This window comes from Mustela erminea, chromosome 21 (genome assembly GCF_009829155.1).
Source record: "Mustela erminea isolate mMusErm1 chromosome 21, mMusErm1.Pri, whole genome shotgun sequence".
In the NCBI taxonomy this organism is placed as follows: Eukaryota; Metazoa; Chordata; class Mammalia; order Carnivora; family Mustelidae; genus Mustela; species Mustela erminea.
Window position 1 is genome coordinate 35103922 of NC_045634.1, and position 21362 is coordinate 35125283.

At 38.9% G+C, this 21362-nt stretch overlaps 1 long non-coding RNA gene across 1 annotated transcript; it reads left to right on the forward strand.

The window, feature by feature from the left end:
- The first annotated feature begins 4131 nt into the window (after positions 1-4131).
- Positions 4132-19050, forward strand: LOC116581833. The gene is made up of 3 exons (XR_004282253.1): positions 4132-4142; positions 5371-5381; positions 18978-19050. It is a non-coding gene; the product is annotated as an uncharacterized LOC116581833 (long non-coding RNA).
- Positions 19051-21362: the final 2312 nt, after the last annotated feature.

Below are 21362 nucleotides of genomic sequence, written 5' to 3' on the forward strand. Positions count from 1 at the left end.
CTTCAATAGCCCTGTGCTGATTTTTCATGGAATCATGGCAGATGCCAGCCGCTGGGAAAGGACGGGCTGAAGCCACACCACTCCTGGCCAGTGTGACATTCAGTTGGCCACTTCCGTGCCCTGGACCCTGCTTCCTGAACTTTAAAATGATAATTCTGCTCACTTACTTTCCCAGTGTTGCCTTGTGAGCAAAATGTGAGAATGCAGTGAAAGCATCCTTTTCAGTGGGACCATGAAGCCCTCAAGGTAGAATGCCCTGGTGTTCATTACTCATATTAGCCATTCCTGTCTCCAGAGGGACTTTCATGAGGACTTCACTCTTCTGAGGAGGGTAAAATGTGTTAGTTAAGAGTTTCTGCTATTAATTAATAGGTGTTGGTTTGTTTTGCTTTAAATAGAGTTAGGTGCAAGTGTTGATAATTACGAGTAAGGACTCAGGAAGGAGAGCATTGTGAAGGGCAGAAGATGGTAGGCACATGGGCAGTCAGAGCAGGAAAGGTGCGGCGTGTTAATGTAAATGGTAACGGGCTTTAAATTCAAATCCAGCTTCCGCTGCTGATTCTAGCTTTGGTATATGATTTTGTGTCCTCCATGCTCAACCCCGTCACTTACTAGTTCCAGGAGTTCTTTTGTTGACTCTTTGGGAAAATCTATATAAGCAATCATATCATCTGCATGTACAGTTTTTATTTTTTCCCTTCCCGTAAGTATACTTTTTATTTCTTTTTCTTTTCTTACCAAATTAGCCAGGACTCCCAGTACTGTGTTGAACAGAAGTTGTAAGAGGGGACATCCTTGCCTTATTTCTGATTTTAGTGGGAGAGAATCTGCTGTTTCACTACTAAGTATGATGCTCGTTGTAGGTTTTTTATAGATGTTCTTTATCGAGTTATGGAATTTCTCTTCCATATCTAGTGTACTGAAAGGTTTTGTTTTGTTTTATATTGTTTTTAAATCATGAATGGGGGTTGGATTTTGTCAAATGATTTTCTGCATCTACTGATTAAGATCATGTAATTTTTTTTTTAAGCTGGTGATGTGATAGATTACATTAATATTTGGATGTTGAACCAGCCCTGCATACATGGAATAAATTTCACTTGTTCATGGTGTAAAATTTAGACTCAATTTGCTAATATTCTATCAGATTTCATCTGTGTTCATTAGAGACACTGGTCTTAAGTTTTTCCTTCTTGTTCTATCTTTTTTTTTTTTTTTTCTTATTATGCTTTACTTTATTGTGATTTAGAGATATTGCATTTTTTACAAATATGTTTATGGCAACTCTGCATTAAGCAAGTCTATTGGTGCCATTTTTCTAATAGCATTTATTCATTTCATGTCTCTGTGTCACATTTTGGTAATCCTGGCAATATTTTTCTTTATTATATTCATCATGGTGATCTGTGATCAGTAATCATGACTCACTAAAACCTCAGATGATACCATTTCTTAGCAACAAAGTATTTATTAATTAAGGTATATAAATTTCTTAGACAAAATGCTGTTGCACACTTAATAGACAAAAGTATAGTATAAATATAACTTTTATATGCACTGGGAAACCAAAACTCTCGTTTGACTAGCTTTATTGTGATACTGGCTTTACTGTGATGGCTTGGAACAAAACCCACCATATCTCCAAGATATGCCTGTATAAGACTTTGATGAAAGAAACTGAAAAAGACACAAATAAATGGAAAGATATTCTATGTTTTAAAATCAGAAGACTTAATATTGCTAAAATTCCCATATTACCAAAAGTCATTCATAAATCCAGTGCAATTCCTATCAAAATGCCGATGGCATTTTTCACAGAAATAGAAAAACAAATCCTAAAATTTTTGTGGAACAACAAAAGACCTCAAATAGCCAAAGCAATCCTGAGCAAGAATAAAAAAGCTGGAAACTCCTTTACAAAACTATAATAATCAAAACAGAATGATACTGGCATAAAAAGAGACACATAGACCGACAGAGTAAAGAGTTCAGAAATAAACTATGCAAATATTTGACAAGGGAACCAAGAATACTCAATGGGAAAAGGATAGTCTCTTTAATAAATGATGTTGGAAATCTGGATAATCATGTAATAATAATGAAAATGGACCCTTATCTTATACAAATCACACAAATTAACTAAAAGGGATTTAGACTTAAATATAAGATCTGAATCTATGAAACTCCTAGAAGAAATCATATGGGAAAGGCTCCGTGCCATTGGTGTTATATTATTTTCAGGTGTACAATAGAGTTATTTTTTTTTTTTTATTTCCAGCATAACAGTATTCATTATTTTTGCACCACACCCCGTGCTCCATGCAATCCGTGCCCTCTATAATACCCACCACCTGGTACCCCAACCTCCCACCCCCTCCTTCTTGTTCTATCTTGTTCTACTCTTGATATTAGGTTAATTCTGAACTCAGAATGAGTTAGAATGTATTCTTTCTCTTTCCGTTCTTTTTGAAAGTAATCATAGCGAATTGATGTAACTTCTTCCTTCAGTTTTTTAGTAGAATTCCCCAGTGAAGCCACCTGGGTCTAGTACTTCCACTTTTGGAAGGTTAATAATTGCTGATTATATTTCTTTTAATAGATGTGGGCCATTCAGATGGTCTATTTCCCTGTGTGTTAATTTTGGTAGATTAAATCTTTAAAAGCATTTGTCCATTTCATCTGTTATCAAGTCTGAGGCATAGAGTTGTAGACAATATTTAATGCTTTTGGGATCAACAGGGATAGCCTGTCTCATGTCTGGATTCTGGGTTTTGAATATGTGTAGGTTCCCACTTCGGTCATATTCAAATCATCTCCAGAAACTCACTTTTCACAGTAGTGAGTGTATTAGCCACAGTCCTTTTAATAGCTTCTGCTTTACTTTTCATGTTACTGTTAACTATGTCTTAGTCATACATTTTTTTAAATTAATACATATAAAGAGCTGGTAGAGGAAAAGTAATTGCTCTCTAATAAAGTTATCAAGGAAAGTGTCAAGACTTTATAAGCCTATGCATTAGCAGCAACTTGAAATACTCTCTGGCATTTTGTGAGAGTTTTTCTTCCCTTAGTTTTGCTATTTACCATCACAAAAGTCTTGCAATTTGGGTGTATCTGTGATTCTGGCACCATTCCAAACCCTAGAAATGAATACTCAGCAACACCTGAGGTGGTGGGTTGGAAAAACCAGAAGAGAGAAAAAAATCATAGAATTGAGAAACTATTTATACCAAGATAATTTTGACTTTTTTTTTTTTTTGGTAATAAGTTGTGTTTCTAGGTGTTGTACATAGAAGGAAAAATAAAACATTCCTCTTTTGTGCCCTGGGCCCTGACATGGTCAGTTGACATTAGCAAGGCTGTGTTGTGGACCACCCCAGGACGACTACAATGGGTGCCTGAAAAGAGTTTCAGGGCTGTAGTTTGGAGGCTCTGCATATATGAACCGAATACCATGGTCTTCCTCTCACTGAGGCTAATTTACTTCTGATGTTCCTACGTCCAACTGCAAGAAAGAGAGTCCAACCCTGAGCCCCAATCTGACACTGTTTATTGAGAAGAGACGTTCAGCTTTTGGGTAAAAGTTGACAACATTGGATTCCTTCCACCAGTAACAAAGGCTGTGACTTCAGTTGACTGGAAAAGGAACATGTTCTAGATGTTCTAGATATTGGCTTGCTTTTCCCTACTTTATGACCTCAGCCACCAAAATGATCCATTTTGGATCACAATGATGTGATTCATCTACCAATATGGAACCCACATCACAGTGAGTCACATCAAGGGATCCGCATTCTCAAAGTAAATGTTTATGGGCCCTGGGACAACTGAGTCCACCATCATTGTCACGAACTGGGCCACCCAGAGGCAGCCACCCGGAAATAGAACAGACTGTCTGGTAGATGGCACAGCTGAGGTTCACAGTTCAGAGATGATATCCTGCAAGGATAGGGCCTTGTCCTCTGAGATGCAGGATATACTCTAAATCAGTGACCACCGTGTGGTATGGGACCTACATTAGGTAACATGCGTAGGTCTGGGAATTAATAATGACAGTAGATGTGGTTCTGCTGATGTCACTCCTGGTGAGCAGTTGGGGTAATTGTTCTTAGTATCTATCCCTCCACCTCTAGGCTCTGTAGGTTCTCTTGTTCCTAAAGAGAACCAAGAAACACAGTAAGAGCCCCTGGTCTTTACATGACTCCTCAGGCACATTGGACTTTTACACGAAGAGACCAGCAGCAGAAAAGGAATCCCTTTCCTGGCAGGGGAGCTGTCACTGGTGATCAGGAAGGGACAGGGTGCTTTTACAATCCACGATGGGGGGAATATGTTTCACACAACCGCTGATTTATGCTGATTTATGCTGATGCTGATTTATTTTAGCATCTCTTAAGACCCCTTGCCCAATGTTAAGAGCAACTGAAAAAATGGGGTACCCCTGACCTATGACTAGCGTAGACACTAGGGGATTCGGATGCTCGTGATGAAGGTCTGGGACAAAGCACGCATTCCCTCACCAAGACCACGTGGATAGACGCTGAGAGGGAGGGGACTTGAGAAAGCGGAGTAGAGAGGGGACTGGTGTCCACTGTGGCCTTGGGACAAGATATACAAGTGGGAGCTACATTTCATTCTTCTGAATTCTCTAAGCTGCCCTTGGGAAGAGAGGCACAGCAGAGCCTTGCGGCTCCCAGAGATGACAAGGAAAAGTAGACGTGAGAGGCTCAAGGGAATGGATGACCGTCGGCGTTGTAGTACGTGTCCAGATCCCACGTCAGGCATTGAACGCTTGTTCGCTGAGTGGTGGGGAACCCTTCTGGCTGACAGGGCAGACATTAGCTGCCTCTGGGCATTGCTGTCCTCTGAAGAGAGTTGTACTGGCGGTGGGCACCCACTGACTGCACCCACCGGGGTATATGGGCCCCCCTCACCTGATATCAAGGTAACCTCAACAGCCCCCCTTAGTTCAAAGTTCCGTGTGTCATACCTGAGCTGTTCATTAAAGCTGCGTTGCACCCCAGGCTCCCCTGGTCCCCAGTCTTGCAACTTCTTTTTCCTGCGCCGGTGTTGACGCAGGAGCACACGTTAATCAACTTCCTGTGTGCTGTTCTCTGAGTCTGGATCTGCTCCCCAGGGAACCCTCCCAGCCGTGATGGTGTTTGAAAAATTATCCGAAGATCAGCATCAGCAGCATGGCAGGGTCGGCAGCTCCGGGCTCACATTTCCTTGGAGAAATATCGGAAATATTGAAAAACAAGCAGAAAACTGTCAGGATCAAATCTGTCAGAACTCTGGAAAACAGTCAAAGGTTTAGAGCAAATGCATGAACCCTGAATCAGGGAAAATATGACTTGAAAATGAGAAAAGATCTTTGAAATGTTTCTACTTGCTCTGACCCCGTACTTCACCCAAGGTGGCAGTTAATTCTGGAATACCAGCATCAAGCAGGGAACAGAAATAAGGTATACACATGGATGCAAAAAACCCAACAGAATATGGGTATTATCGTCATGGTGTCCTCGAGGTCCCTAAATGTGGTTGAGATCTGTAAAAACATACTTTCCCCCTCATTTCACAAAACAGCCCCCATGCTCCTGTTTGAAAATGCAACAATAAACAGAGAAGTGTTGCCGAGTGATTATCCAGTATCATGATGACTTTATTCCTTAAATTTGTGTCATACTGCATGTATCATCGAATAGGCCTCAAAAATATGATTTCCAGTTATAAAAATACATCTTACCAACTCGATGCACATGAGCTTATACGATTGTTAAATTCTTATTGATATTTCAAATCGTTCTGCTTTTTCCTCTGTTGTGAAGACTAAGGAGTATCCTCGTAGGTGTGTTTGTGTTCATATCACTATACATTCAAAAATATTGATTTATTTCTTCCTTGAGATTTTTATTTATTTATTTTTAAAGATTTTATTTACTTATTTGACAGAGAGAGATATCAGGTAGGCAGAGAGAGAGAGAGGAGGAAGCAGGCTCCCTGTGGAGCAGGGAGCCGGACGAGGGGGCTCGATCCCAGGACCCTGAGATCATGACCTGAGCTGAAGGCAGAGGCTTAACACACTGAGCCACCCAGGCACCCGAGATTTTTATTTTATTTTATTTGTTAAGCTTACGGTTAGGAAAGTTTCATCCAACTTCAAGAAAAGTTAAATATTCTGTCATGCTTGTTTTTAGAAATAAGTAACTACTGAGGCAGAATATTAAGAATCTTCACATTTATACCACACTATTGGTTGTATAAAGAGCTAATTCTTACTTTACTAAAACATTATTTAGTATATCTTAGTAAAATCTTAAAAATTTCCACATATATAGTTTCAATATATTTTCTCAATATCTTTATTAAAGTTATGTATTTTTCTCTGCTATTAGAAATGAGAATAGATAAGTAGATACCAATTAAAACACATTATTGCTCATATATAATGAAGTTATTGATTTTCACATCTTTATTTTTTATTGGGTCATATTATTAAATTATCTAATTAGTTTTAAAATTTAGTCAATTCCCTTCTGTTTTCTAAGTCAATAAGTATCATGTCTAAATTGTGATAAATGTGTCTGCTTCTAATTTTTTTCCTGATATATAAGGTCATTCCCCAGCTAAAAATTCAAAACACTATGAACTAGAGTGGTAGTAGTTATAATTATTTTATTCTTTACTTTAATGAGAATGGAACTTTATTTTACATTGAATTTAGCTCAAATGAATTGAAAAATGAGCAGGTTAAGGAAGTGTCTTCCTGTGCCTATGTTCTTAAAAATTAATATGTTCTTAAAAATTAAGAATGAGGTTGGACACCCTGGTGGCTCAGTTTGGTTGAGTGTCTGACTCTTGGTTGTGGCTCAGGTCCTGATCTTGTGGTTGTGGGACTGAGTCCTGCGTTGGGCTCTTTGCTCAGCGGGGGCCTGCTTCAGACTCTCTACCCCTCTACCTCCCACTCTCTCTCTTTCCTGCTCTCTCAGGTAAATAAATAAAATCTTCTAAAAAAAATTAAGAATCATGTCAGAATTTGTAGGATGCCTTTAGAGAAACTATGGAGGCATTTTGTTTGTTTTTCATGCATTTTTGAGATGTATTATAATACCAATTTCCTGAGTAAAACCACTTTGGAAAGAAAACCTGCCTGATGCGATGAACATGAGTCCTAGAGTGAGATGCCATCAAAAGAAATGAAATCTTGCCATTTGCGACAACATGGATGGAACTAGAGTGTATCATGCTTAGCGAAATAAGTCAAGCGGAGAAAGAAAACTATCATATGATCTCCCTGATATGAGGAAGTGGTGATGCAACATGGGGGCTTAAGTGGGTAGGAGAAGAATCAATGAAACAAGATGGGATTGGGAGGGAGACAAACCATAAGTGACTCTTAATCTCACAAAACAAACTGAGGGTTGCTGGGGGGAGGGGGTTTGGGAGAAGGGGGTGGGATTATGGACATTGGGGAGGGTATGTGCTTTGGTGAGTGCTGTGAAGTGTGTAAACCTGGTGATTCACAGACCTGTACCCCTGGGGATAAAAATATATGTTTATAAAAATAAAAAATTATTAAAAAAAATAAAAAAACCTCAAGTTGCAATAATAGCTGAATGTTTCATCTAAACTTGCTCCTTTCATTCAGGCGATGTTATCTAAATATTTTGGTATCGTGATTTCAAAGCTTATTAAAATTAAAATTAGTTACCTTTAATGTTTCCCTCTGACTTGAAGCGGATTGTATATTATGGGAATTATCTATTCATTTAGCATGCAAGAAAAGTTCTCTGTGAAACCGTGTGTGGGGGGATGAAAAGCTTGGGGAGAGAATTTAAAGTAGGAAGAGGAGGAGGACTTGTCCCAACTGGGATGGAGGGCAGTAGGCCTGCAGAAAAGAACAGAACAGTCATTTTAAGAGAACGGGAATAAGTGTACTGGGCAGTGACGAGGAAGGGACCAGCATTCCTGGGGGAAGGCTCGTGCCTGGAGGCTGATGAGCAGAGCACTGCGGTGACATGTCCGAGTGGTCCAAGAATGGGCAATGACCCAGGGACGTGAGTCATCCACAAGGATGTCCTTTTTAATGTAAGTGAAATGATTCCTTACTGCACTGGTACTAAAATGATGTCGCAGCCAAATATTTAGTAAGAATAAAAGAAGTTCTCCCTGAAGTTTTATGTGAGTAAGAGGAAATCACATAACCATGTGTAATTAGGGCTAGGAAGGGTTTGTATTTGTGTATTTTGCTTATCTGCCTTTTCATTCTATTCTATTCTATTCTTCTATTCTATTCTTCTATTCTATTCTATTCTTTCTGTTCCATTCCATTCCGTTCCATTCCATTTTAGTTTTTTGCTTATCTGCCATTCTAAAGATCCTACAGTAATCACGTTTAACTTGTGTTACAGGAAAACACAATCAGAGCTCTTCAGGAAGTGCCCTCTGGATCTGGCTGTGCAGAGGTCTTCAGGGATCCCAGCGAACACCATCTCTGTGGAGTGGCGGTGCCCACAGGCAGGGGGCAGCCAGCTGAGGAATGAAGGTATGGTGTGAAAAAGCAAACAACGGGTGTGCACTTTTGTGTTGGGATTCTTCCCATGAAGGAGAGGGCACAGACGGACTAGTCACCGGAGGGACATGCAAACGTGAGTAAGGATTTGATTGTTTAAATGGAAGTATCTTGCACGAAAAATAAGACGATGGAAAGTGTCCAGGTGACAGACAAATGATAAACATATTAGTGAAAAGGGGCACAGAATAACATATTCCTGGTAAAATGAGAGTAAATAGACTCCAGCACGTGGGAAAAAATTCCTTTGTCCCAGAGGAGGAATTAGCTCTTCTGTCCCAAGAGGACAAGAGGCAGACAGATGTGGGGAACAGAAGGAAGAAGATGTTCTTTCTGACTGATTATCCTCTCTCTCAAGTGAGAGGCCAGAGTCATCTTCTGAGGGTGAGTGGAGACCATGTGGTCAGCGGGGTTAGGAGAGGAGAGACCATTGGGAAGAGGTTCTGTGAGGAACAGGAGAGTGAGTCGACCTGAGAAAGACCGTGGGATTGCATTGTTCCCATGCCCAAGGATCTGCAGCTGATGGCTGAGAATTTCTAGTGGAAACAGTCTGCTTCGTGGGTCCGTCTGCCTGGCAGTGACCTGCCCCTGGGGTCCAGGCAAGCACATTATAAGAAAGTGGATCAGTGGGTTCAGCTCCTAGATTGTAAAATACGATCCGTACGTACACCTCCTGGGGGTTCTTTGGAAATTACATGAGGTAATGCTAACTGAATGCTTAGATCACTGCTTGCCACCTCAAAACGGTGAGTTAAGAGTTTGGTAATGAATTGTGTTCCTGGGTCAGTGTTCTCACAAGCACGTACGTGTGCATGGGTGCACACACACACACACACACACACACCCCTAAAATAAATAAATATACATCAATAAAATAGGAATACTTATATATACAATTCATAAAGTAGAATTTCAGTGATACTTTAAATATAGCATCCAACGGCTTCTGTCATACTGCTTCAAATCCCTATTTCCCTCGTTACAAAATTCTTTTATTCTTATTTTTGCATATTTTCATTTTATCTCCCTTCTCTTAGTTCTAGAACTAAGTTGTTTCATTCATTCTTTCCAGTAGTTTTAATTATTAATCTGGTGATAGTTTTCTATTTCATTTCTTTGTATTTTAATCTTGTTTTCTTCAATATGTTTGGTTTGTTTCAATGTTAGGTTCTTGTAATGAATCCTTATGAGTGAGTCTTCATTTACAGATATGTTTCATTGGATGGTTGGTGTGATCTCTGAGTTATCTCTTTGATAATATCGGCCGAGCCTAGATACCCAGTTTTAATGAAGGTTTCTACCTATATGACTCATGTAGTTGACCTGTGGAGTTCATTCGTGGCAGCACTGTTTTAAAAGGTGATATATGGGGCACCTGGGTTGCTCAGTGGGTTAAAGCCTCTGCCTTCGGCTCAGGTCATGATCTCAGGGTCCTGGGATCGAGCCCCGCGTCGGGCTCTCTGCTCAGCAAGGAGCCTGCTTCCCCCTCTCCCTCTGCCTACTTGTGATCTCTGTCTGTCAAATAAATAAATAAATAAATAATCTTAAAAAACAAAAAAAAAAGGTGATATGCATTTGTGTTCTGATTAGCAGCACCTTGTAATGAGTAAAGACAAACACAAATCAGTACAATGTAGCTATCATGACTTCACCCAGAGATAATTCCTACTGATATTTTTGGGTATGTCTTTGGAGACTTTGGAAAACACAGATTGATGGAGCTGAGAGCCAGATGCCAAGTGAGTGTGCAATTCTATTTCCATGTTTATATTTTTGTGTATACCGAAACAGACATTTTAATGGAAATCACACAATGTGTATCAGGAAACGTATACTTAATTTTTGCTCTAGAGGTTTGTAACAGTTTTTTACTTAAACTTTGAATCTGATATTTACTTAACATTTTTGTTTCCTACCATGTTTCTGTAGGTGTGCACTTCTGCCTTCTGGTTGTAAATTAATATTTACTTAAAACTCACTCGGATGGATCGGTTGTGCTGGACTCCTTCTCCCTCTCACCGATCAATAATTGTGTGATCAAGTAGTTCTTATTCTCTATTATCACCTTGAATTTACACATTAAGAAACAGAATGAGAAGAAATCAATTAGCATCAGAGAACATGATTTCCTTTGCATTTTTTTTTTTTCTGGGTAATTGCTTTCAGAGGCTATGCTTGCAAATGTTGGCTGCTGCTGTCTTGTACATCAAATGATAAACTATACTATAATTTTGCAACTTTTTTTTACTGTTAGCATACTTCAGTGTTACCTTTCAACACCTCTTCTTTACTTTCTCGAACTTACCATCTATCAGGATTGCAGGCAGGGGGCCTGAGTGTTGTGAGAACATCAGTCTTTGTGTGTAGCATCCCCTTTGTGGGTGTGTTAATGAAATGTGGGCAGTTCAAGTTGGAAAGAGAACTGTTTCCTGTTCTAAAGTTTATATACCCTTAAGCAATATTGAAATAAAATATCAGAATATCTTCTAAGAGATATTGATCATTATTTTTCTTTTAATTTTCTTTATTTTGTAGGGGAGGAGAAAGTTCCCTCTCCTATTTAGGGTTCTTGGCGGGGTTATTAACATGTATTCTTCCTGTGCACATGGGTGATTCTCAGGGAAAATGAGTAATGCCCTAAGGTCGCTAAATACCGTCATCATAGGGAAAGGGGAAGGGACGTTGGCTTTTCAGGGGAGAGGAAATGGTTTTCAGGACAGTTGAATGGGACCTTGTAAGAATAGTTGGGAGGTGTGATAGTTTGTGAGAAAGTATATATGGGTGTGATGCTGACTTCTAACTCCTAGACTTCTCTCCTGTGACAAGAGTCATTTCTCCCTGGCTGATGACAGTCCTTGCAGGGGGTTTATGATTTATGACAGTTGAGTTCTTTTTGGATGATCTGTCTTCAGACAGATAAGGGAGTTCAGAGATCGCTTTTCCCTGCATTGGTGTTTTTCAAGTTCCTAAGGCTCAAAATAATCAATGTACCAAAGTTGTATATTTTGGGGCAGTATGTCCTGAACTCCCACGGTCTTATTCTGCTACCCCTCGATATCTGAGCTCTAACCCTGTTGCATGGGGATGGGGAATAGTGTAGGATATAGAATGTTAGCCCAGCAAAACTGTTTTCCAAAACAAGATTTAATTGTAAGCCTGTTTATATCGTGCTTTAAAACAAAACGGAGCATTTTGTGGTAATAAGTTTAACTTCCTCTGGAAATAAAACCAGATGTTTAAAAGCAAAGCAAATATCTTCTCCCATTCTGTAGCTTGACTTTTAGTTTTGTTGATTGGTTCCTTTGCTGTGCAGACGCTTTTTATGTTGACGAAGCCCCAGTAGTTTATTTTTCTTTTGTTTCCCTTGTCTCAGGAGACAGATCCAGGAAGATGTTGCAATGGCTAATATTAAAGAGGTTACTATCTGTGTCTTCCTCTAAGATGTTAATGGTTTCAGGTCTCACATTTAGGTCTTAATCCATTGGGACTTTATTTTTGTGTATGGTGTAAGAAAGTGGTCCAGGTTCATTCTTTTGCTTGCTTCTGTCCAGTTTTCCTAACACCATGTGGTGAAGAGACCATTTTTTCCAATTGTATATTCTTTCCTGTTTTGTCAAAGTTTAATTGACCATATAGTTGTCGTTTCATTTCTGGGCTTTCTATTCTGTTCCACTGATGTATTTGTATATGTCTATTTTTTTTATGCCAGTATCATACTATCTTAATAATTACAGGCTCTGTAGTATAGCTCAAAGTTCATAATTGTGATGCCTCCAGCTTTGGTTTTCTTTTTCAGAATTGCTTTGGCAATTCGGTGTCTTTGTAGTTCCATTCATATTTTAGGATTTTTTGTTCTCTTTCTGTGAAAAATGCTGTTGATATTTTTAAAACATTTAAAAAATCTTAATTCAATTAATTAACATAAAATGCATTATTGGTTTCCAAGGTACAGGCCTGCGATTCATCAGACTTATATAACACCCAGAGCTCGTTACATCACATGCCCTCCTTAAACGCATTTTGATAGAGATTGACTTAAATGTGTGGATTATTTTGGGTAGTAGAGACATTTTAACAATATTTGCTCTTGTAGCCTATGAGTTAATGTTACACTGTATGTTCAGTAACTGGAATTTAAGTAAAAACTTCAAAAAAATAAAAACAAAGCAAAAAAATTTTTTACAAGTGCTGTGTCTAATAAAACTAATAAAAATAAGACATTTTAGAGTTAAATAATGTGTACTTATTTTTTGATTTTCTAAAAGATTTTATTTATTTATTTGTCAGAGAGAGAGAGAGAGAGAGAGCACAAACGGGGCAGCAGCCAATAGAGGGAGAAGCAGGCTCTTCGGGGAGCAAGGAGCCTGATGTAGAGCTTGATCCCGGGACCCTGGGATCATGGTGTGAGCTGAAGGCAGATGCTTAAACCGACTGAGCTACCCAGGCATCCCTGTACTTTGTTTTTACGGTTCCATGAAACTGCGGTTTTTACCTCTGTGTGGATGGAATGACTTTTCTCTGCTACGCTTACTATTGATTAACTCCTTGTATTCCTGGCAAATCTGTTCTACTCGGTGTCCCTTATGATGGGGAGCAGGTAGGGGTGGTGTCGATGACTTTGTTGTATTACTTCTTGTCCTATTTATAATGCAGTCTCCACTAAATCATACCTGGTCGGAGCTAAATGAGATATTTAAAATTCCCTAAAAAAAGCTGCTAATCAGTAAGAGTACATTGCTCCTTGTCAGAAGAATGAAATGAGCCACTTCAAATAAAAATGCTGGCCACAGCAAGCAGGTGCAGCGATGGGCTGCTGCCCACAAGGTCAGCATAACAGAGAAGTAAACTTCAGAATGTCTTCCGAGTAGCTTCGGCACACTGTACCTGCAGGAACCAGAAAGGGAAAACAGATTCTGCAAGAGAAAAAATACCACAACATTATCCCCTCCAGACTGAATTCCATCACAACTCACGAAGTAGCGCAGTAATTTGGTTCACATTTTATGAGATTAGGTGATTCAAACTTTTTATATTTCAATGAAATCTTAGAAGTGTATCATATCTAAAAAGATTTTTAAAAATTATGTCACGCCATAATGAAGTGCTTAAAACAGTACTTACGAAACATTGAGAACATGGCCCTCATCAAAGCTAATTAGGCCACAATGAACATTTCAAGGTTCCAGTGAAGCAGTACTGAGGCAATAATTCCTAATTATGAAAGGACCGTCGTAAAGGTACTGCACAGTGTTACTGTTGTAACAGGGTGGTAAGAAGGGCCTTGGTGAGACTTCTCTGCCATTTCTGATCAGCATACAAGGCCTGGCATCATCTCAGGATGCCCCAAATGCAGACAGATTTTTTCTTTTTTTAATTAAATTTTTTATTTCAACGGCGGTGTGGTTATTGACATGCTGTATTACGTTAGTTTCAGGTGTACACTACAGTGATTCGACTCTTCTGTCCAACGCCCAGTGTGTGTCACGGCAGGTGCCTCCTCCGTCCCCATGACCTGTTTCCCCATCTCTCCCCCCCCTCCCCTCTGATAACCATCTCTTTGTTCTCTAGACTTGAGAGTCTGTTTCTGGGTTTTCCCCTCTCTCTCTTTCTCTCTCTCTTCTCCTCCTCTCTCTCTTTCATTTGCTTGTTTCTTAAATTCTACGTATAAGTAAAATCATGGTATTTGCCTTTCTCTGACTAATTCTGCAAGCATTACTCTCTAGATTCATCCATGCCATTGCGAATAGCACAGCTTCATTTTTATGGCTGAATAATATTCCGTTCTGTATATGTACTTCATTTTCTTTATCCATTCATTAATGAGTGGACACTAGGGCTGCTTCCGAATCTTGGCTACTGTAAATAATGCTGCTGTAAACATAGGTGTGCATGTATCCCTTTGAATAAAGGTTTTGTACTTTTTGGGTAAATACCCAGTAGAGTGATGGTTGGATCATAGGGTAGGTCTATTTTTAACTTTTTGAGGAACCTCCATACTGTCTTCCACAGTGACTGCATCAGTTTGTTTTCCCACCAACAACATAAAAGGGTTTCTCTTTCTCCACATCCTCACCAATACCTGTCTCTTACGTTGTTGATTTTAGCCATTCTGACAGGTGTGAGGTGGCATCTCATTGTAGTTTTGATTTGCATCTCCTTGATGATAAGTGATGTTGAGCATCTTTCTGTGTGTCTACTGGCCATCTGTTTTTTTTTTTTTCCCTTGAATGTTGTGGTCTAAATGTCTGTGTCCGCCCAAATTCGTATGTTGAAATCCTAATTCTCAAAGATGATGTGATTAGCAGGTGGGGTGTTTGTGACGTGTTTAAGTCATTAAATCAGAACCCTCAGGAATGGGACTGGGCCCTCATCAAAAGGACTCCAGAGAGCTCTCTAGCTGTTTCCATCATGGAAGGACACAGCGAGAAGGCATCAGCCATGGACTGGGAAGAGAGCCCTTGTGAGAGCATAGCCATGCTGGTGCCTTGCTCTCATACTTCCAGTCTCCAGACTGTAAACAATACATTTATATGGTTTGTAAGATACCAGGATTTTGGTATTTTCTTATAGCAGCTTGGATGGACAAAGAGAAAAAACATCGATCCTGAGACGTGGGGGTGCTGGTGTAACACGTACCTGGAAATGTGGGAACCACTGCTTAGGAAGTGGGGGAAGGGTGAAGGCTGGTTCAGAGTTGGAGTGTGTGCTGGACAAAGCCCGCATTGCTGTTAACGGACCATTATTAGCAATTTTCATGGCCACTCGGGAGAGAAGGAGTGCAGTAGAGAGAGCCTTTGTCTTCCTAGAGATTACATAAGTAGTCATAAGCAGAATGTTAGTAAAAATATGGACAGTGGACATCATTCTGATGAGGTCTCAGATGGAAGTCAGGAGCGTGTTATTGGAAACCAGAGGAAAGGTGATTTTTTTCAGAAAGCGACAGAGGACTTGGCTGAACTGTGTTCATGCCCTAGGATTTTGTAGAACTTGTGGGGGATGATACTAGATATTTGGCTGAAGAAGTTTCTCAGAAAAGTGTTAAAGAAGCAGACTTGCTCCTCTTGAAAGCCTACAATAAAATGTGAGAAGAGAGAAATGACTTAAAGATAAAATGGTTCACAAAAGAAAAGTAGAAATTTAAAATTTGGAAAATTCGTTGCCTCTTCATATTGAAAGAAATAAGGAAATTTATCCAAGAGAGAACAAGTATGTGTGGTCAGAGAACTGTTCGAGGAGATGAGTCAGCTGTCCAAACACAAACCAGGCCAGCCATTAAAGTAGACTGGCCAACACCATTTACTAGCTACGTTTTGCATATTCTCTGGGCTGTCACATCACAGTCTTGGGGTAGAGGAAGAAATGGCTAAAGTTAGAAATCCCCACAATTTTGTATGTTAGTGAGGGCGTGGAGGTTTCAGACCTATAATTGTGTTTGGGTGAGACTGTAAAATGATCCAATTAGTGATCTCAGTCAGTTGATTGAGAATTTCTTCAAGGGTTTAAGCTTAACCTACTCTGTGACTCAGTCATTCCATTAAGAGATATTTACCTAAGAAAAATTTAATATTTTTACCAAAAAATTTGTATGGAAGTGTTCATAGCAGTTTTATTCACAAGAGCAAAAAACTAGAAACAGGAACAAAAACTTAAATTTGTATCACCTGGTAAATGGTTACACACAATGGGATACATTCCAATGAAATACTACTTAGCAATAAAATAAGTAAATTACTTTCATGTGCAGTGACTCGGATAAGTTTTATTCATTTTGCTTAGTGAAAGAAACTGAATCATACCTACTGTATGATTCTGTTTTTATATAAAATTCTAGAGAGTGAAATCTAATTTGTTGTGCCACAAAGCCGATTAGTGTCTCCCTGTGATTAGAGTTGGAAGGATGGGTTGCAGCGCATTTCTAGGAAACTTCGGAAGACAGGATAGAAATTCTGTATCTTGGTGGCGATTTCACAGCTATATAATATTTGGATTGCATACTTTAAATTGAAACACTTTCTAATATACAATTATACCTAAACATACAGTTAACTAAGTGAATGTTTTTATTTATGCCATGGACATGTGTTCTCACATGATGGATCATTTTCTTATTTTATTTTAACTTAATTTAACATTAATTCCAGTTGATGGATGCTTTTCTTATGTTAAATTTCCTACACTTGCATTTAAAGGGCAATATTCCAGAGTGAATGAATGAGCACTTTGATGGAATTCCTGCATTTTACTTTCCAATTTTGCCTTGCCAGTAAAATCAACAAGATATAACAAGCTGTAATCATTTTTTATTATAATCTTAAGTCATAATACTCGTTGAATTTTTTAATGTGTCCAGCAATAATTTCAGACAGAGGTAAAAAGATTAGCTTCCTATTGAATATTTTTTTAGAAAACAGAATGTTTTTTTTCTTTCAACTTGAAAAGTTCTTTTTTTTAAATTTAATTATTTTTTTCAGTGTTCCAGAATTCATTGCTTATGCACCACACCCAGTGCTCCGTGCGATCTGTGTCCTCCTTAATACCCACCACCGGCCTCACCCATCCCACACCCCCCAAAACCCTCAGTTTGTCTTTCAGAGTCCATAGTCTCTCACGGTTCGTCTCCCCCTCCGATTTCCCCCAACTCCCTTCTCCTCTCCATCTCCCCGTGTCCTCCATGCTATTTGTTATGCTCCACAAATAAGTGAAACCATATGATAATTGACTCTCTCTGCTTGACTTACTTCACTCAGCAGAATCTCCTCCAGTCCCGTCCATGTTGAGAAGTTCTTTTTAGATCTTGGATATCAGCCCTTTGTCTGCAGTGTCATTTGCGAGTATCTTCTCCCACTCCGTGGGTCGCCTCTTTGTTTGGTTGACGGGTTCCTTTGCTGTGCAGAAGCTTCTGATCGTCACGAAGTCCCAGAGTTCTGCATCGTATTTTGTGCGAATCTGGAATGGGCTTGTGCTGTTGTGTTATATGCTTTAAACTCAATCTAAAAATTTGCCTTGTGTGTATAATGTATATTTCTTTTTTTATCTTTCTTGTACTTCTCTTCTTCCTTCCTTCCTTCCTTCCTTTTGTTCTTTTGCTCTTTCATTCTCTCTCCCTCCCTCCCGGTCACCCTTTCGTTCTTCCTTTTTTTTTTTTTTTTTTTGCTTGGGGTTCTTCCCCCACCGTGGTGTTATAACTGATGTCTTTCAGCTCTAACCTGAGTTAGTGACACAGATGTAACAAATAAAGCTGAAAATACAGAATACGTTTCTTTATTCTTTGTTTTAATCTAGTTCTAATTTTATTTCACAGAATCTTAACGAATATAAATGGTGTAATTGGCTGGTAGTAACCATTGATATGTTTTTTGCTCAGAGTAAATCTTTGGATCTCTTGTAATAGTCCAGTGACATTTGCAGTCACCTTACTGCAGAGAAATTAAGGTCCTTCGTTAGATATATTTTTAAACACTATTAAGGAAGGGACTTTGTGTCTCATATAACTTTACAATCTCGGGGGTTTTGTTCGTTCCTCTGAGATGATTGTAACAGTAGGAATGTGCCATCTTTAGACACCTGAGGTCCTCCTAAGCAAGGTCAAATACACCAGAGGAGTAGATCAAAGGGAGACACCTGTCTGGGCTTTCCCGGTAGAGGCCATGGCATGAAGAGTCACTGTCAACATAACACTTCTTTAAGCAATGCTGACACCTGGTCAGCATTCTTGCCCCAGGTGCTGGAGTGATTTCTGTGGAGCTCTAAACAAGTTAGAGGTACAGCCTGGTGACTTTAAATAACGCAGGAAAATGTACATGAGCACAACCACAATAGAATTACAACCATAATATCTGTATTTTTAATTTTGATAAACATTCATGCACAGATTACCATTGTCAGCATTCTTTTTGTATAAAAAGATTTTCCTTCCTTCCTCCCTTTCTTTTTTCTTTCTTTTCTTTTCTTTTCTCTTCTTTTCTTTTCTTTTCTTTTCTTTTCTTTTCTTTTCTTTTCTTTTCTTTTCTTTTCTTTTCTTTCTTTCCTTCTTTCTTAGAGAGAGAGTGCAAAAGAGAGAGAGACCACAGGCAGGAAAGAGGGAGTAGAGAGAGAAGCAGACTCCCCACTGAGCAGGGAGCCAGATGCGGGACTCGATTCCAGGACCCTGGGATCATGACTGAGCTGAAGGCAGATTCTTAACCAACTGATCCACTCGGGTGCCCCAACATCATAAACATGCTTGGGTGTACCGTTCAGTAGGGTTAGGTACATTTATGTTGTTTGAAATAGATTTCTAGAAGGTTTTCATCTGGCAAAACTGAAACTCTATACCATTGAGAAAAACTCCTATTTCCCCAACCCCCAGGCCCTGGTGACCACCATTCTACATTCTGTCTCTATGGCGCTACTTAATTTTTCTAAGTTTTTATTTAAAGTCCAGCTAGTTCACATACAGTGTAGATTGGTTTTAGGCGTACAATATAGTGACTCAACACTTCCATGCGTCACCCTGTGCTCATGAGGACAAGGGCTCTCCTCCATCCCCTCACCTGTTCCCCCTCCCCTACTCATCTCCCCTCTGGTAACCAGCACTTTGTTCTCTACACTTAAGAGTCTGTTCCTTGATTTATTTCTCTCTCTCTTTTTTCCCTTTGCTCATGTGTTTTATTTCTTAAATTCCACATAGGAGTGAAATCATGTGGTATATGTCTTTCTCTGACTTATTTCACTTAGCATGATACTCTCTAGCTCCATCCATGGTGCAAATTGCAAGATTTCATTCTTCTTTATGGCTGAATAATATTCCATCGTGTATGTGTACCATATCTTCTCTATCCTTTAATCAAACAATGGACACTTGGGCTGCTTCCATAATTTGACTACTATAAATAATGCTGCTATAAACTTTGGGGTGCGTGTAGCCCTTTGAATTCATGTTTTTGTGCTTTTTGAGTAAATACCCATTAGTCCAATTACTGGATCATACGGTTGTTCTATTTTTAACTTTCTGAGAAAACTCGATAGTGTTTTCTACAGTGGCTGTTCTAGTTTGTGTTCCTACCGATGGTGCAGAGTAGTTCCCCTTTCTCCACATCCTCTCCAAAACTTGTTTCTAGTGTTGTTGATTTAACAGTTCTGACAGGTATAAGGTGATACCTCATTGATTTGCATTTCCCTGATGATGACTGAAGTTGAGCAACTTTTCATGTGTGTTTTGGCCATCTGTACGTCTTCTTTGGAGAAATGTGTGTTCATGTCTTCTATTTTTCAATTGCATTATTTGTTTTTGGGGTGTTTAACTGTGTAAGCTCTTTATATAGTTTGGATACTGACCCTTTATTAGATATATCATTTGCAAATATCTTCTCCCATTCTTTAGATGACATTTTAGTTTTGTTGAGTGTGCAGAAGCTTTTTATTTTGATGTAATCCCAGTAGTTTATTTTTGCTTTTATTTTAGCCTCAGGAGAACCATCTAAAAAAAAGTTGCTATAGTCAGTGTCAAAAAGGTTACTGCCTGTGTTCTGTTCTAGGATTTTTATACTTTCAGATCCCATATTTAGGTCTTTAATCCATTTGAGTTTATTTTGTGTTTGGTGAAAGAAAGTGACCCAGTTTCATTCTTCTCCATGTGGCGGACTAATTTTCCCAACACCATTTGTTGAAGAGACTATCTTTTTCCCACTGAATAGTCTTTTTTGCTTTGTCAAGGTTTAATTGACCATGTAATTGTGGGTTTACTTCTGGGTTTTCTATTCTGTTCTGTTGATCTATGTGTGTGTCAGCACCATACTATTTTGGTTACTACAGCTTTGTACTAGAGCTTGAAGTCTGGAATTGTGATGCCTCCAGCTTTGCTTTTCTTTTCTTTTTTGGGGTTGCTTTTGGCTCTTTGGAGTATTTTTTGGGGATTGTTTGTTCTATTTCTGTGGAAAATGCTGTTGGTATTTGATAGGGTTTGCATTAAATGTGTAGATTGCTTTGGGTAGGATAGCTATTTTAACAATATTTGTTCTTCCAATCCATGAGCATGGACTGTCTTTCCATTCCTTGGGGCATCCTCAGTTTCTTTCATCAGTTTTTTATGGTTTTCATACTACAGGTCTTTTATGTCTTTGGTTAGGTTTATTCTTAGTTATTGTATAATTTTTGGTGCGATAGTAAATTTGACTGTGTTCTTAATTTCTGTTTCTGCTGCTTCATTATTGGTTTATAAAAATGAAACAGATTTATGTATATTGATTTGTATCCTGTGACTTGATTGAATTCATTTATCAGGTGTAGGAGTTTTTGGTGGAATATTTTGTGTTTTCTGTATATAGTATCTGTCATCTGTGACTAGTGGAAGTTTTACTTCTTTCTTGCTGATTTGGATGCCTTTTATTTCTTTTTGTTTTCTGATTGTTGTAGCTAGGACTTCTGGTGGTGTGTTGAATAAAAGTGGTGAGCGTGGACATCCTTGCCCTATTCCTGACCCTAGGGAAAAGCTCAGTTTTTCCCCATTGAGGATGATGTTAGGTGTCGGCTTTTCATATATGGCCTTAATTATGTTGTGGTATGTTCCCTCTAAACCTGCTTTGTTGAGGGTTTTATCATGAATGGGTGTTGTACTTTGCCAGATGATTTTCCTGCATCTGTTGAAATGATCATATAACTCTTATCCTTTCTCTTCTTGATGTGTTGTATCTTATTGATAAATATTGAACCATCCTTGCAACCCAGAGATAAATCCCACTTGATTGCAATGAATGATATTTTTTAATGCATTGTTGGGTTGGGTTATCTAATATTTTGTTGAGGATTTTTC